Source organism: Ambystoma mexicanum, chromosome 4q (genome assembly GCF_040938575.1).
Source record: "Ambystoma mexicanum isolate Mex_15411 chromosome 4q, UKY_AmexF1_1, whole genome shotgun sequence".
NCBI lineage: Eukaryota > Metazoa > Chordata > Amphibia > Caudata > Ambystomatidae > Ambystoma > Ambystoma mexicanum.
The window spans coordinates 48901552-48915906 of record NC_090928.1 but is presented as its reverse complement, the minus strand read 5'-3'; the positions used below and the strand labels follow the sequence as shown (position 1 = coordinate 48915906).

The following is a 14355-nucleotide window of genomic DNA, read 5'->3' as shown; positions in this document are numbered from 1 at the left end:
TTGATCTTTTCTCATAATCCAACAGAACATACAAACCAAGTTTAATCTCTGTTGCAATGTTTAAGGAACAACTATCTGTACTGCAAGTTGGAGAAGTGCGAATTTAACAAGGAAGAGGTCACCTATCTTGCATACGTGTCATCCTCTAGGGGTCTTTCTATGGACCCTAGCAAAGTATCACCCATTCTTAGTTGGAGGCCCCCGTGCTCCATAAAAGAACTGCAGCACTACATAGGTTTCACTAGCTTTTATAGAAAATTCATTGCAGACTTTTCTAGAATTATTCTGCCTTTGACAGCGCTATTAAAAAAGGGAGTCAAGACAAGTTGGGTGTCAGCCCTGTACTCGGAACCCCGAGCGAGGGTGGCAGTGAATGGGGAGGAGTAACGATTGTTTAGGCTAGGTAGGGGAACGAGGCAGGGCTGCCCCCTGTCACTGCTCCTATATGCCCTGGTGATGGAACCCTGGGCAATAGATGTGAGGGCACAGAGCGACATTAGAGGGGTCAAGGTGGGAAAGGTGGAATATAAACTCAGCCTTTTTGCAGATGGCGCGCTCTTATACATCACCCGTCCCCAAGCTTCTCTCCTGATATTGCTAGAAATGTTGGAAGTATACGGACAGTTATCAGGGTTCAAGGTAAACCATAGCAAATCAGTGACACACCCCATTGGGCTAGGGAAATAGAAGAATGGTGCCTACATGAGGGGGCTGGGTTTCAATGTAGGGGGAGAAGGATTCCACGGTTTAGGAGTCGTGATCCCGAGGGACCTCAGAAATCAGTTCAACAAAAATGATCCTCCCTTGTGGGAAAAAGTAAAGACAGACCTGGAGTGTTGGACCAGGCTTAACCTCTCGTGGATGGCTAGGCTCAACTGTCTGAAGATGACAGTCCTCCCAAAATTCCTATTCTTGTTCCAGATGCTCCCAGTAATAATCCCTGCACACTTTCTTGACATGGTTAAACAAAGGGTTCTGAAATTTCTGTGGGCAGGGAAAAGACCCACAATAGCTTTTAGAGCACCACTTTCCATTCCCTCCCGACGGGCATCTTTCTGGTGGGTCAACCCGCGCTTTCGCGCTTGGGGTTCTTCCGCTTCGTGGGGCTCCCGGAGTCCGGGATCGCGCTCCTCTCGCATGCGCGGGCGACCGTATTTTCGCTTCCGCGCATGCGTGGTTGGTTGGGCGCTCGGAGCTTTGAAAGTTTGCTCCTCAAGTCTTGTTCTGGGCTCACCAGCGCCTGGGAACAATGCGGCTTGCGTTCCAAGCCTCCCAGGTGCTGGTGGCCCTATAAGAGGGGCGGAGGCTGTCTTCTAATCGCGTCTCAACGCGGTTAGTGCCTGATCGTGTTTTTCGCTCCTCTATCCTTTTGCCAGCCACATTCTGCTCTTGTTCTGTTCCTTGGTTCCTGCCCTGTGATTCCTTCCTCCTTGTCCTTGGTTAGGTTCCCACCTTGTGGTCCTTGCGCTGTGCTTCCTTTTGGGGTCTCCCTTCCTGTACCTTGGGTAGTGCCTCCTTGGTTCCTTGCCTGTCTGGGGTTGCCTTCCTCCCTGTTCCTCCCTGGTCATCTCCCTGGACTCCTTGCCTGTGTCTCTGTCTGGCCTGCCTTCTCACCTGCCATCAACCCCTTTGTGAAATTTTGGATCACCTGCTTCGTCTGCCTGCAGCTTTCATCCATTCCGTGGATAAGAGTCTCCAGCAACTACCATCTCTGCCGGATCTTCAACCAGGTCCTTCCACGTCTACTTGTGGACTGCCAATACACAACGCTCCCCCTGCCAATGCTTACACTGTCCTGACGTCACAAAAATCAGGGGAGAGCGCATCGTGACGTTGGGAGTTGGTTCGCCTTCTGCCCAGTATCTATCTTGGCTTGAGGTCGGGCCAGTTCTCCGCATCATACTTACTTCGGGGTACAGCAGACAGCCTGGCAGCCAATTCAAGATCTTCGACTAGACAAACAGTTACGCAGCATTCCCGTGATACATACCTTAACAGCAAAGGAAGAGGGGGATTGGGCTCCCAGACTTAGAGACCTACTATAAAGCGGCACAGTAACCCATATTTATAGACCACCTAGAGCCGCAGTCAGAAAAGCAATGGGTGGCTATGGAGAACTCTATCTTCACCCAGTCTCCATGGAGGAGTGGTTATCAGTGCCTCAGAGACATCCCACGTAGAATCCTGCGACACCCCATCCTAAAGGTGTTATGGTCGATTTGGAAAGAAGGAAACAACACAAGGTGGATCCCAACATGGCCCTCCCCACTGAGTTGCATCCTGATAGTGGAACCCCTGCAGTTCCAAAAATGGTATGAGGCGGGCCCGAGTAGAGGACATCCGTGCGCCCCCTAGTGGCCAGAGAGCATCTTTTTTTAAGCTAGCAAAATTGCCTTTTTCCATCTCACAAGGAAAATGCATTTGAAAAATGTTTTTGCTACAACAGATTGGTCTCAATCTAGAGAGACATCTGAATGTCTTGAAATGTCGCCAAAGAGTTAATTCTTACCACCGACACAGAATCATGTACTGGTGGTATTTCAGAAGAAAGTGTTGGGAGACTTTGCGAAGCTCTCATTCAAGAAGAAACGAGTTGGGAATTTCACTAAATGTGAACAAGAGACATTAACTTGACTATGGTAAAACAACAGCATAATCCTGAAACCAGCAGATAAGGGTAGAGCATTGGCCATAATGGAAAGGTTCAAATACAAAGAAGAGGTGGAGCGACAACTATCAGACCAAGATACCTATCTTTCGAGTTCCAACAGAGCAAGTGAGGAAATTGATTAACACCTTTTTAGATGAGGCGGAGCAAATCGAGTGGATACTTGAGAAAACAAAATCATTCCTAACTAAATCAAATCCAATTATGCCTGTGTTATATATTTTACCTAAAATACACAAGAGCCTTATTAATCCTCCAGGAAGAACGATAATAGCAGCTTCAGATGGTTTATTAGAACCAGTGCCACAATATATTGATGAAGCAATTCAACCTCTAGTTCAGCCCACTGGAACTTATCTGAAAGATATTGCAGACTTTTCACTGAAAGTCAAAGATCATTGGTTTAATGAAACAACTGAAATCCTGTTCACCATGGATGTGTTCAGTTTGTACACTAATATTACACACTAAGAGGGACTTGAAGCAATGGAAGGGCTTCTTCTATCATCTGAGGATTGTACAGCCAGCAGACTATGTGTAATGAGTTTAATGAAACTAGTCTTAATGAATAACTTCTTCAGATTTGAAGATCTTTTTTGTGCAAACATCAGCAACCTCTATGGGAGCGGCCATGGTATCGGCTTACGCAGATGCATGGATGGCTTACCTGGAAGAGCAGTATGTCCTAAATAATCCTAGATGGAGAGAACATCAGTTATACATATACAGATTTATTGATGATGTGTTCGGAATTTGGAGGGGCACAACTGAGGAACTGATGGAGTTCTTCAAGTACATGAACCAATTAAGTCCAAGGATTCGATTTACCACTGAGCACGGTATCAAAAGAATTCAGTTCCTCGATGTGGAAATGTACATGAAGGAGGGTAAACTTGAAACAACAATATATAATAAACCAACGGACAAGAACATTATACTTCAGACAGCAAGCTTTCAACTGAGACAACCTATTGAAAGTATACCGTACAGTCAGTTCCTCAGATACAAGTGGGTCATATCTGAATAAGAAGAATATGCAAGTAAATAGACATTATTGTATAGGAAATGTCATCAAAGGGGTTATTCTGAAGAAGTCATCAAAAGAACGGAAGTTAAAGCAGCAGAATTACCTAGACAACAAACTCTAAAACCATCCAAAAAAACACAAGATGAAAAGTTGGTGAATGTAACTACATACTTACAACAGAGCTACAAAATCAAGAACATAGTGAGAAAGAAATGGGAGATCTTGAAAATGGACCCACTCTTAGCACAATTGTTCGATGAAATACCAACATTTGCGCATAGAAAGAACATGTCAGTGAGGGGTTATCTCACCAAAGCAGATTATATCGAAGGATCAGTACTAAATTCCTCAAATAAGGGAACTCTCCCCTGCAACAACTGTCAGCATTATAATAATGTTATTAAGGGCAGTACAATTAATCACCCGTACACTGGGAAAGCGGTCAAATTAAGACACACATCTACATGTGATTCTTCAAACGTGATCTATGGTATTAGGTGCCCATTTGGTATCTTTTACGTTGGTCTCACTACAAGGAAAGTTAAATTAAGATGGACTGGACACAAAACGAATATGCAGACTAGTTCAATACATTCACCTGTGGCACAACACTTCAAAACATTTAACCACACAGTAGCACAATTGAAGTTTTTAGTTCTGGGGCAAGTTAAGACAACAAGACGAGGGGGATTATATAAAAAAGAAATCCAATGGATTGAACAACTAGAGTCCTTAAATTCCAAATGAATGAATGTGGATTTTGATTTAACTTGTTTTCCATGATAAATGTTGGAATGACATATAGCAGAACTAATTTCTCATGGAACAAGTATTGTGAATGAAAATGTGTAGGGATTGAATTGCTCTGAAGTGTGAAGCACATCTATGAAAACAAATCTTACTCTTTTGGTTTAGTTTTGTATATTCATCTGAAATGTGTGAATTGTTTCGATGACACTGTAAGAATGATAATGACCAATGATAACATATGTAGGAAGCATATTAGTGAAAACAAATTCGACTCTTTTTGAGCTGTGCATGTGAATTTAAAATATCTGATCTCTCAGGAATATCTTATGTCTTTAGGATATGGTAGGAATGTTAATTAGACATGTTAATGCCCTCTGTGTTACAGGAGAACTAACATAATCAGTGTAAGAAGCAGTGATATTATACACATATGCAGGAATTTAATGGTTTTCAAGTGTTAAGCACATCGTCTGAATAAGCCCTATTTAATTTGAGTTCTATTAAGGATACTTGTGAAAATAAGGTGCGTGATATACAACTTGCGGTTATAGCAAGTGAGGGCATGGTTTGACAACAAGTGAATAGATAGAGAACAGGTGGCGATGTGCTAAGTAACATTTAGAAGAGAGTTAATACTGACTATCCCGCATTGTGAAAAGTATAGAACTGCCGATACGGGACGTGAGGCTCTGTTTGCAGACACGCCCCCCTTTGCCTGTATCACGCATTCACGATAGTTACGAATAGAAGGACACAGAGTAGAGGATGACGTGTTCATGATCACGTGAGACTCAGGAAATCATGTGATCATTAGAACACAAGCATATAAACGCTGACACGGGACGGAAGGCTGTTTGACAGCCGACTCTGATTTCCCATGCCGTTTTGGAGAAAAGGTGAGATTCAGAAGGATTTACTTCTAGAGACAATGAAGTATTTAAAATATGAAATTCTATTTGCAATAGTTACTTACAACCATTCTGTCTCGCTTACATCTTAGCGATTTCAGAACGAGACAACAGCGGAATGGCCACAGAGAGGCAGTTACATCACTTACACCCTCTTCATTGAGTTTCTACTTATAGGTCAGTGGATTGGGCGTACCCTATGTGAATTACTGTATATTCATGTACACATACATTTTGAGAGAAATCTACATAATCAATATGTATTTTACAGTGTAATTTGATGAATAAGCCCTGAGGATTGAAGGTTTATTCTAATGGAAAACCCAAGACAAGTCAGTACACTGTTTCTAACCATTATGAATGATTAGAAAACAATTTCAGGACAGGAGGCTTATGGGATTTTTCCTTTTATTTTTCATACAGTGCACAATTCTACACAACAGTTACACCTGAAGAAGGGGCAGCAGGCCTTGAGACGCGTAGTGTGGTGTCTGCAGTAAGCACTATACTAGGGAGACTTGTTTTTGCTGGTGTAGCTCCGCTTACAAATGACACAGAACTGTTTTACAGATGTGTATCATCACATGTGTGTGATTAAGACAATATGAATTGTGACCTATATGAATTGTTGATCACATTGTTTGATATTCACTCTTCCACATGAGGAACTTGGAGGAATTATACATTTATTTTCAATTGATTTAGAAATTGGATTTAAGAACACAAGAGTGTTCACATCTTGAAACTATTGTATAAAGAAATTATCAGATGGCGTGTTTGCTATTATGAATTTGAATTGTTTTGTTAATGAAGAATAAAAATTGATAACTATGATTGAAGAAGGTAATGGCCTTTTCGGTAAGAGTGACTGGGTTCTCATCAGTGTGTCTCATGATCATTGTTTGTGAGATTCTTTTTATCAGACTCAAACTTTGAGACACATAATGTTGGTCTGTGGTGGTACAAGAGAAATGAGGGAAAAGGCGTTTGCAAGATTTGTGTATACTGACTGGTGGTTGGGTACTTCATTATTCTGGGAAAGATCGAGTTCGGGCCACAAATCATTGTTAACGTGGGAGGTCATAAAGCCATTGCAAACACTGAATTTGATGGGAACTGACCAGAAGGGTACCTGACTTTTAGAGGCTCCTCTCTCTCTTTTTGTTCGACCTAGTCATCCTTTTCTATTTTACTCTATCTTATTGAAATGGACGTTTCTTTTTTATAAAAGAAAAATGTCTTTCTTTTTTAAGTAAAGGTTTGTAATAAACTGTACACTAATAAAATAAAATAAAAAATAAACTAATGTGGCAAATGAGGCAGCCAAACCAACATTGAAAGCATTATTGCACAAGTATATCCGGAATACCGCAAACCTGCATAGTGTCATGTACAAAGGATTAGTCCAGCCAATGGTCCCGGACCGTTACTTTCAGAGAAACTCTCCTGCAGCGTAGGTCCCAGTACGCTAATGCTTTCCTGTGCATACAGGACCTTTTCACTTTCCAAGGAACTATTTGATGTGTGGCCAAATCATGCGCTCAGCGTATGCTATACTCGGGAGGCTCGCTCAGAAGGAAAGACATTCTCAGGGTGTGCAGAGTTAAACAAACATCACTGCTACCAGTTTACGCTGGCTCCGTCCTGGCCTCTGCAGTCATGTGGTAGAATTCAAAACAGGTTGGTGGCACATGCCAGGCACTGCTCTCAGTTGCACCATAGGGCACAAAGGAATTCACAAAAATCTACATGGCACCACACTTGTGTGGAAGCTGCGCCAACACAGGGCTTTTGATGCTACTAGCTTGACAGCAAAGCCCATTGTGGGAACTCACCCTTCCGTGCAAGATACGCTAACCAACAGAGCTTCCTCCTCTCCCACCCCCTGCTGAGTCCACGGCGCCTGAGGTACACTACCCAGTCAATGCTGGTGTTGCCAAAGCCCTTTTTTCCTCTAGGGGAACCTCCAAACCCGCTGGGATGCGTTGATTAATGGAAGTTGCCTTTCCCAGTTGACCCTGAGCTGCTAGCACTGTCAGACCTTCAGGGCTTTATTTATACCCTGTGGCGCTCCCCCAATGACTTCTTCAGCATTTAGGCGCTCTGCTGCTTCTGGGGTAACCAGGTAAGCAGATCTTTCCGTCCTTAGGAATTTTGAAAAGTGTACACACTCCTGCTAAGAGTTAGCATGGACTGCGAGGTCTTACTTGCTGGAGTTTGCATCAGAAATGTGTGATGGTATAGGTCAGGTTGAGGGGCAGAGGGTGTTCATGGTTGCCCCCTCAAACAGCACAGGTTCTGGTTACTTGGGTCTGTGGGGTGCATTTAAAGGCCCTAAACAGAAATCCTGTTCACCTGAAAAACTGCATTGAAACACTGCCACCAAAAACGGCCGTGCTTTGCATTCCCTGCCACATGCAGTTGAAAACTGTAATCCAAAAACGGCCCTGCGTTGATTTTGTTTCACCTAATTGACAAGAAGTTATGCATTGCATCCAAAAACGGCCCTCCATTGCTTTTGTTTCACCTAAATGACAAGTTATACACTGCATCAAAAAACTGGCTTTTTAAACTTTTAGTTCACATGAGGGGCAAGAATTTCCACACTAAACCAGACACGGTTTTTGCTTTCCATTTCATTTGAACAGCAGCCCTTAAACCACTATAAATGAAAAATGGCTTGGCTTTTTCTTTTGTTCATGTCAAATCAGAGAACCGTGGGGAAAGGGGCCTACCCCTCATTGTCAATGGATCAACAGCAAAGGCAAACTTGCTTAAAAAGGAGAAATTAAAGAATCCTGTGATATACAAGACAGGATTTCAAACATTAGACGGAAAAAATGGCTTGCACACGTGTAAAGAAAGAAAAATGACTTTCAAAGGCCACAGTTAAAAGATAGCACTGCTCACACATAAATGTCAGGGAAATATGCTATGGGGGGAATGTTGACTAAAGCAATGCACATTATGTTTCCACCCACCAGACTTCAGTCAGCTTTGAAGAGGCACAGAATACCGGAAATACCAGTTTGGGCTAAAGCAGGAAACTTAACAATTAAAAGCCCTGTTTCCCACTGGAAGTCGCACCTACCAGTGAACCATCCTGCAGTCAAATGTGATGTTACTGAGGGCATCATAATTCCCTGCTCTGCCAGACTTGAAGGCAGGGGTTTAAGGATTTCAAAAAAAGCAAGTGTGGCTAAGCTCGACTAGGAGGTGTGAGCTCCTTCCTGCACTCACTACAAAGAGCAAACTGTAACGTCAAAGGAAGTCATAAAAATCTCTGGTCATCAGCTGAGTCCAGGGAAAGACAGATGGCTGTGGGGGAAGAATGGCCCTGCCCAGGTAGAACAAGACACTCTCAATTTACATGAAAAAACTGATTTCATTTTAGGCATTTTCACAGCAATCAGAATAAGAATCAATTTGTTTTATGCTATTTTTGTATGTAATTTCCAGGCACTTTTAAAGAGACTAATTGCATTTCCCTAGGACTTTGGGGACTGAAATGGCTGGTTAAGACTAGTTTCGGACTGATCTGAACAGGTGACAAATATGACAGTTGATGGAAAGTTGGAAGATGACATTAGGAACATGCTGGATCATTTGCAGATTCATAACTTTTGTACATTTTATGAAATGGACAAAAATGTGCCAAATGCCATGCTACATCGTGCGGATTTGGCGATCGGTGTACATAGTTCTCCATGACCAGCTTAAACCGCATATCTTTTTCATTTGGCGGTGGCTAGTATAAGTATGAAATTATTATACATAACTCGTTTTTGCCAAAAAAGTTGAGCTGAGAACAAAGCAGTGTAATAAATGCAACAGACAGATGGTGCTCTCTTCCTTTGAACCAATCATGCCAGGGGGCAGAGAGAGGAATGGTAACCTGTCCTATCCGAGCAGCAGGGATAATTACAGGGTACTTCCCCTAGATTGTAAAGTTTGTGATGTCATTTGTGCTATATAAGGGGGACTGTACTAGGTTACAGACACAGAGAAATCCGGGGAGACAGGAGAAGGATGACGAGAAAAGGCGGCTGTACCTTACCATCTATGAGAGTGCAGTGACCAGACCCCTTGCCTAGCTGTCCAGAGTGTTCCGAGATCCAGCTGGCTTTCCAGAATCCCAAACCAAGGCTTACTTTGTAAGTAGCAAATAACCTCAGCCCTAAGTTGCATAAGCCCTTCCTTTTGCAGCATTGCACCCAATAATTCCCCCATTGAAAACCCCATATTGCTAGTGTACTTCAGTCACCTTCCCATAGAAGAAACTGTGTCTAGCCTGTGTATGTTCGCATATTCCCTTTGGTAAACCTCTCAGTGTCTGTGTAAATCCTTAGCATATTTTCAAGTAAATCAATTAATTCCCCCATTGAAACTCATGGTACCAGATGGTTGAATTTCGAAATTAACCATCTTGTCCCTGGTGTCTTTCTTTAATTATTATAGTCATTAAAGTGTTGCGTCAAAAGAATGAGTCTCTTTGTAACTGAAAACCGAGTTTGTCCGTGTACTGTGTGCATCACCACACGAATTCCTATTTTGCATCTGTCCTAGTAAAAACCCAAACCGTAGTCCCATTGAGAGCAATCCCTTTTGCCTATAAATCTATCTGTTATGTGTCTCGGTCCTTGTCAGTAAAAAACGATTTTCCTATTCTCAGGTAAACCCCTTCTCTGAGCTGCCTGTCATTGTAAATCCAGTGTAAAACGAATTTCCATTTGCCATTGTATTTTTCCTTTTTGCATTTGTCTCCTCCCAAAAACGATGTTCCTACTTTATTTCTATTGTTGCCCTGGTGTGCTGAGTAGTAGTCTCTAAGCTTCCTATCATCTCAAGTGTAAGCAACACAAATTTCCTTTCATTCTGTCCCCTAGCAGCTGTGAGTAATAATCAAAATCCCATTCTGCTGTTTTGCTCAAAAAACAGGTTTTCACTTTCTTGGCTGGCTTCCCCATCTTGGGGTAGTGGGCTTTAACGCAAATCCAATTTTCTCTCTCTAGCCCTACTCATTGCCACTGCCTTCCATTCAAAGGAATCAAGTTAGCTGATGTTTGGGGGGGGGGTTGCATGGGGGAGTGCTAAACCGTTGGTGTTATCTCTTTACACAATTGTTCTTTTTCTGTGCTGCCATTAAAGATTGTGAGAATTGTAAGAGGATAGCTTAACCTAATTGTTTTGTAGAGATTAGTGCATTTGTGTTACCACAACATCCGTGGCTGTGAAATTGTTTGATTTTATTTTTTCATTAAATAATAAATTATTAAAAATATTATTGATACACACCGGCCTGATTCCTGGTCCATTGTGACATGGGGTGCTTCTGGAGGTTGGGTGCGAGACGGGTTGGAGGTTTACTCAAACAAAAGAACCTGTTTTTTATTAAAAATAAAAAGCGCTTTATTGTACACTGCATTCATTGTCGGGGAAGAAGTCCCTGGCTGGAGTGTGCCGTGTAATAAAACCGTAACAGGTCCCTTTGGGTTCTTTCAAGCCTAGGCCCCAAAATGGTAGTGAATAGTTACAGGATGACCCAGAACCCTCAGGTACTAGTTCGGGATGATTATTCTTCTCAGGTTACATCAGAATACTTACAAGGAAACGACCACCATCACATTCAGCTCCTAGTCACGAACAGAGTTCTCTCAGAACACCCAGGCAACAATCTCTCCATTCAATTCTGTTCCATGCAGACTTAGCATACATTTGGTAGATCTCTTTCTTCGGATGGGGCCTCCCTCTGGAACAACCTCCCTGCCTCTCTGAAACTTGAGGAGAACCATCTTCGGTTCCGAAAGCACCTCAAGACCTTTCTCTTTGCTTCTCCCTTCTCTCTTCCTCTCCCCTGCCAATCTCTGTCTGTTTCTTTTTGCGTGTTAGGAAAGATTTCCATTTATGTGTAATTTCCCCTCCAGTTGTGTACCCCCCCCCCAACTTTTTTGCATAGTCTGATTTTACCAGGGGAGCCCAGCCTTCTGCTGCCCTCCTCTGGGCTTTCGCTCACTTTTTATGGGGAAACTGACATGCCCTTAAGATAGTCAGTACTGGGAGACTTTGTTTCCCTTAGTCCTTTCCAATGTTGCAACTTTTCTGCAACATGTAATAAGTGTACAATGTACCTTCCAGTAGAGTACACTTGGGTCCCCTAGTCAATTCCAAAGGCCCTAGATACTCTCGAAGGATTTTTTTATGAAATGTGCAGATGTGTCCAGATAGGGCTAGTGGCAGCTTATCTTTTCATGTATTTTTAACCCTTTCCTGCCAGGTAAACCGCGATTACCGCGTTTTGCACAAATAGGTGGCCTGGCTCCAAAATGGCCATGCCAGGAGGTTCTTTGTCCTGTGCTTGGGCCATCTTGCCCTTTCGCCTTCCCCAGGTCGAGCCGACCCGTGTCAGTCCTTATTTGGGCATGCATTCTCCCACGAAACGCCAAGCTTTTGTAGGCTTCTGCAAGCCGTGTGTGTGCGCCTCCAGAATCTGGGCTGGGGTGGCTGTTCCAAATACACATCCTGGGTGCCAGAGAGTCTGGAGTGCTGTGAATGCCTGGGACCACCATGGTCCGTGATTGGTCCACGTATGGTATGCCTGTATGTGAGCAGATCTCCCATTGGGTCCTCTTCGTTTTGGCACGAAGGAGATTCTGGATAAGAGAAGCCCCCAAACACCCATACCATGTCGATTTCTGGAGTTCTCACTGAACGAAGGATAGGATACAAGTATCCTGAAGCTAAGAAGCCGAGTCGAGGCACCGCTGCTGACCCGCTGGAAGGTTTGGAACCCTGAGACTGCTGTCGTCCCGTGGGAACCCTCTGCATCTGGTCGTCCTAGAAGGTCTGCGAAGACGCTTCAACCCATTGGAATAGTGGGACCAACTATTCTTGGCACCTTCATCAAACCCTGCAAGTAAGCCTTCTCGGAAATGTCCCTGGGCCAACGAGTGGGCTGACCAGCTTACACAGGACCTTTGCTCTGTCTCCGCCGCCGTTTCGAGGAGGCCCTCGAAACTTGATATATCGCTAGCTCTGTGTTCACGGCACCCTCACACTGAATTTCGTACACTTGGCGTTCCCAGATCTGAAGTGAGACGAGTGCGCCTGAACCAGAGCATACGCGGTTACCGCGTCGCCCAGCCGTGGTGACTACCTTTGCAGGTGTGCTGCATTTGTGCCCCTCTTGCCCCTGAATCCTGCTGCAGTGAAACTGGCCTGATCCATCCACCAGGAGTGGAGAAATCGTCACTGTCCCGTTTGGGAATCATTGCTGTATCTCCATCGCTGAAAGCCGCAGAGCCGCCAAATTGCTGCACTTGAACCTGCAACTGAAGTGGACTTGACTGCCGAAGTTTGGTCCAGAGTGCGCCTGGGGTGGGTGTGTAATCGCAACCCTAGCCGGTGGCCCCTAGTGCCTCCATCCATTTTTTAATCCCGAATGGCCCCTGAGGGCCCCTCTCCTTTTCACTGCTAGTGCAAACTATTCCCAACTCTTGGAATCGACTCTGCCCTTAAGTGGAGACCCTCCTTGAATAGTGGGAACCTATTCTTCATCGTCTCACCCACCTTCCTGAGTTGCTACAGACCCTTGAAGAGACCATGTTTTGCCCATTTGAACTACCGTGTGCGCTTGCATTGCATGTAGATTTGAGCATTAGGTTCCACTCTTCTTAGGGATTGGACTGCCTCTTAGTTAGGAGTGTGTTGGATGCAGAAGGGACTAAAGACTATTTGCATTGCCTGTTTCCTTCCCCTTTTAGGTGGTGGACCCATTTCGTGCAATAACCCTTTAGACCCCATTGGTCTTGTATATATGTATTTAGATAGGATTGTATTGACTTAATAAGTATTACTGTGATTTGGTTTGTGTGCTTGAAACTCAAAGGCCTTGAAATAAATGTATATGTATTTTTAATATATCTACACCTGACTGGGAGTGATTTGTAAGTGTCCTTTACTTTGTGTGCTCTTTGAGGTCTTTCAGTCACCCTAACCCCTCCCGAGACCTAGTCTTGACCGCCGCCGTGCTACCTTGATTGGTCTGGCTTGTCCAGAAGGTTACGCTGTTCCAAGAAACTAGGCTGGCTTTCTGAACCTCTGCCCACCAGGAGTTCAGAAATCTATCTTAACATTGTGCTGGGCACCTGTCTACCCTCTGAATTCGGACCCAGATCCCTGCCCACCCAGCTGGATAGTCGCACTGCCCCCTGCCAACCCTTGCACTTGGGTCTGTATCTGCAACCCTACAGTCCCCTTGCCTGCACTTATAAGACACCCATTGCCTGCGCTCATTTCCTGCACTTGCCACCTGCTGGCCAAACTACCTGTTGTTGTTTTGTTCATGTGTTCAGCACTTCCGCTCCTCCCCTGCCCGTTGCACTTCCCCCTTCCCTCTCCCCTGCACTTGCGCGTTCTCAATGCCACTGGGCCTAGTAAGATCGTTGTTTTTTGTTCTCCCTTGTACCCCCCTTGCCTCGTCACACCATGAAACACTGCTGTATGGGCGCGATATAAATTAAATATCATATCTTACATTAATCGAATGCAATGCTATCCCACACCCCAACCACCTGTCTTTCACTGTCCGCATGCTTTTCTTCCATATTACATTAGAGCCAGAACCAAAACTGATTCTGTAAAAGCACAGGCTGGTTAACATAATAATTGTTTTGAAAGTTAGAACGCTCAATGCTAGTCGTTATGATTAATTTTAAACATTCATCACTTTTTAAATTTTGTGGAAGGCAGTGTCATTACAAAAAGGATGCCAGTACAGTACGTTCCCACATTCACTTTACATATTATCTAGGTCAAAGGTTGCAGCAAGTCTGCACCAGTATACATCATTGCTCCAATAGGACGTCTGGTACGTTCACTCATATCTGCCCGGTTTTATGCAGGTAGAGGCCACTCAATATGTTTTACTGGTATGGGCTTGAACAAAAAAAAAAAAAAGAATACACATTGACGATAACTACGTTCTATCTCTTTCACTCAGATGC

At 43.9% G+C, this 14355-nt stretch overlaps 1 protein-coding gene across 2 annotated transcripts in view; it reads right to left on the bottom strand.

Annotated features, from left to right (window-relative positions):
* The window catches only part of DYNLT2 (dynein light chain Tctex-type 2), a 269626-nt gene that overhangs the window by 254900 nt on the left and 371 nt on the right, over nucleotides 1-14355 (bottom strand). The window lies entirely within an intron of this gene.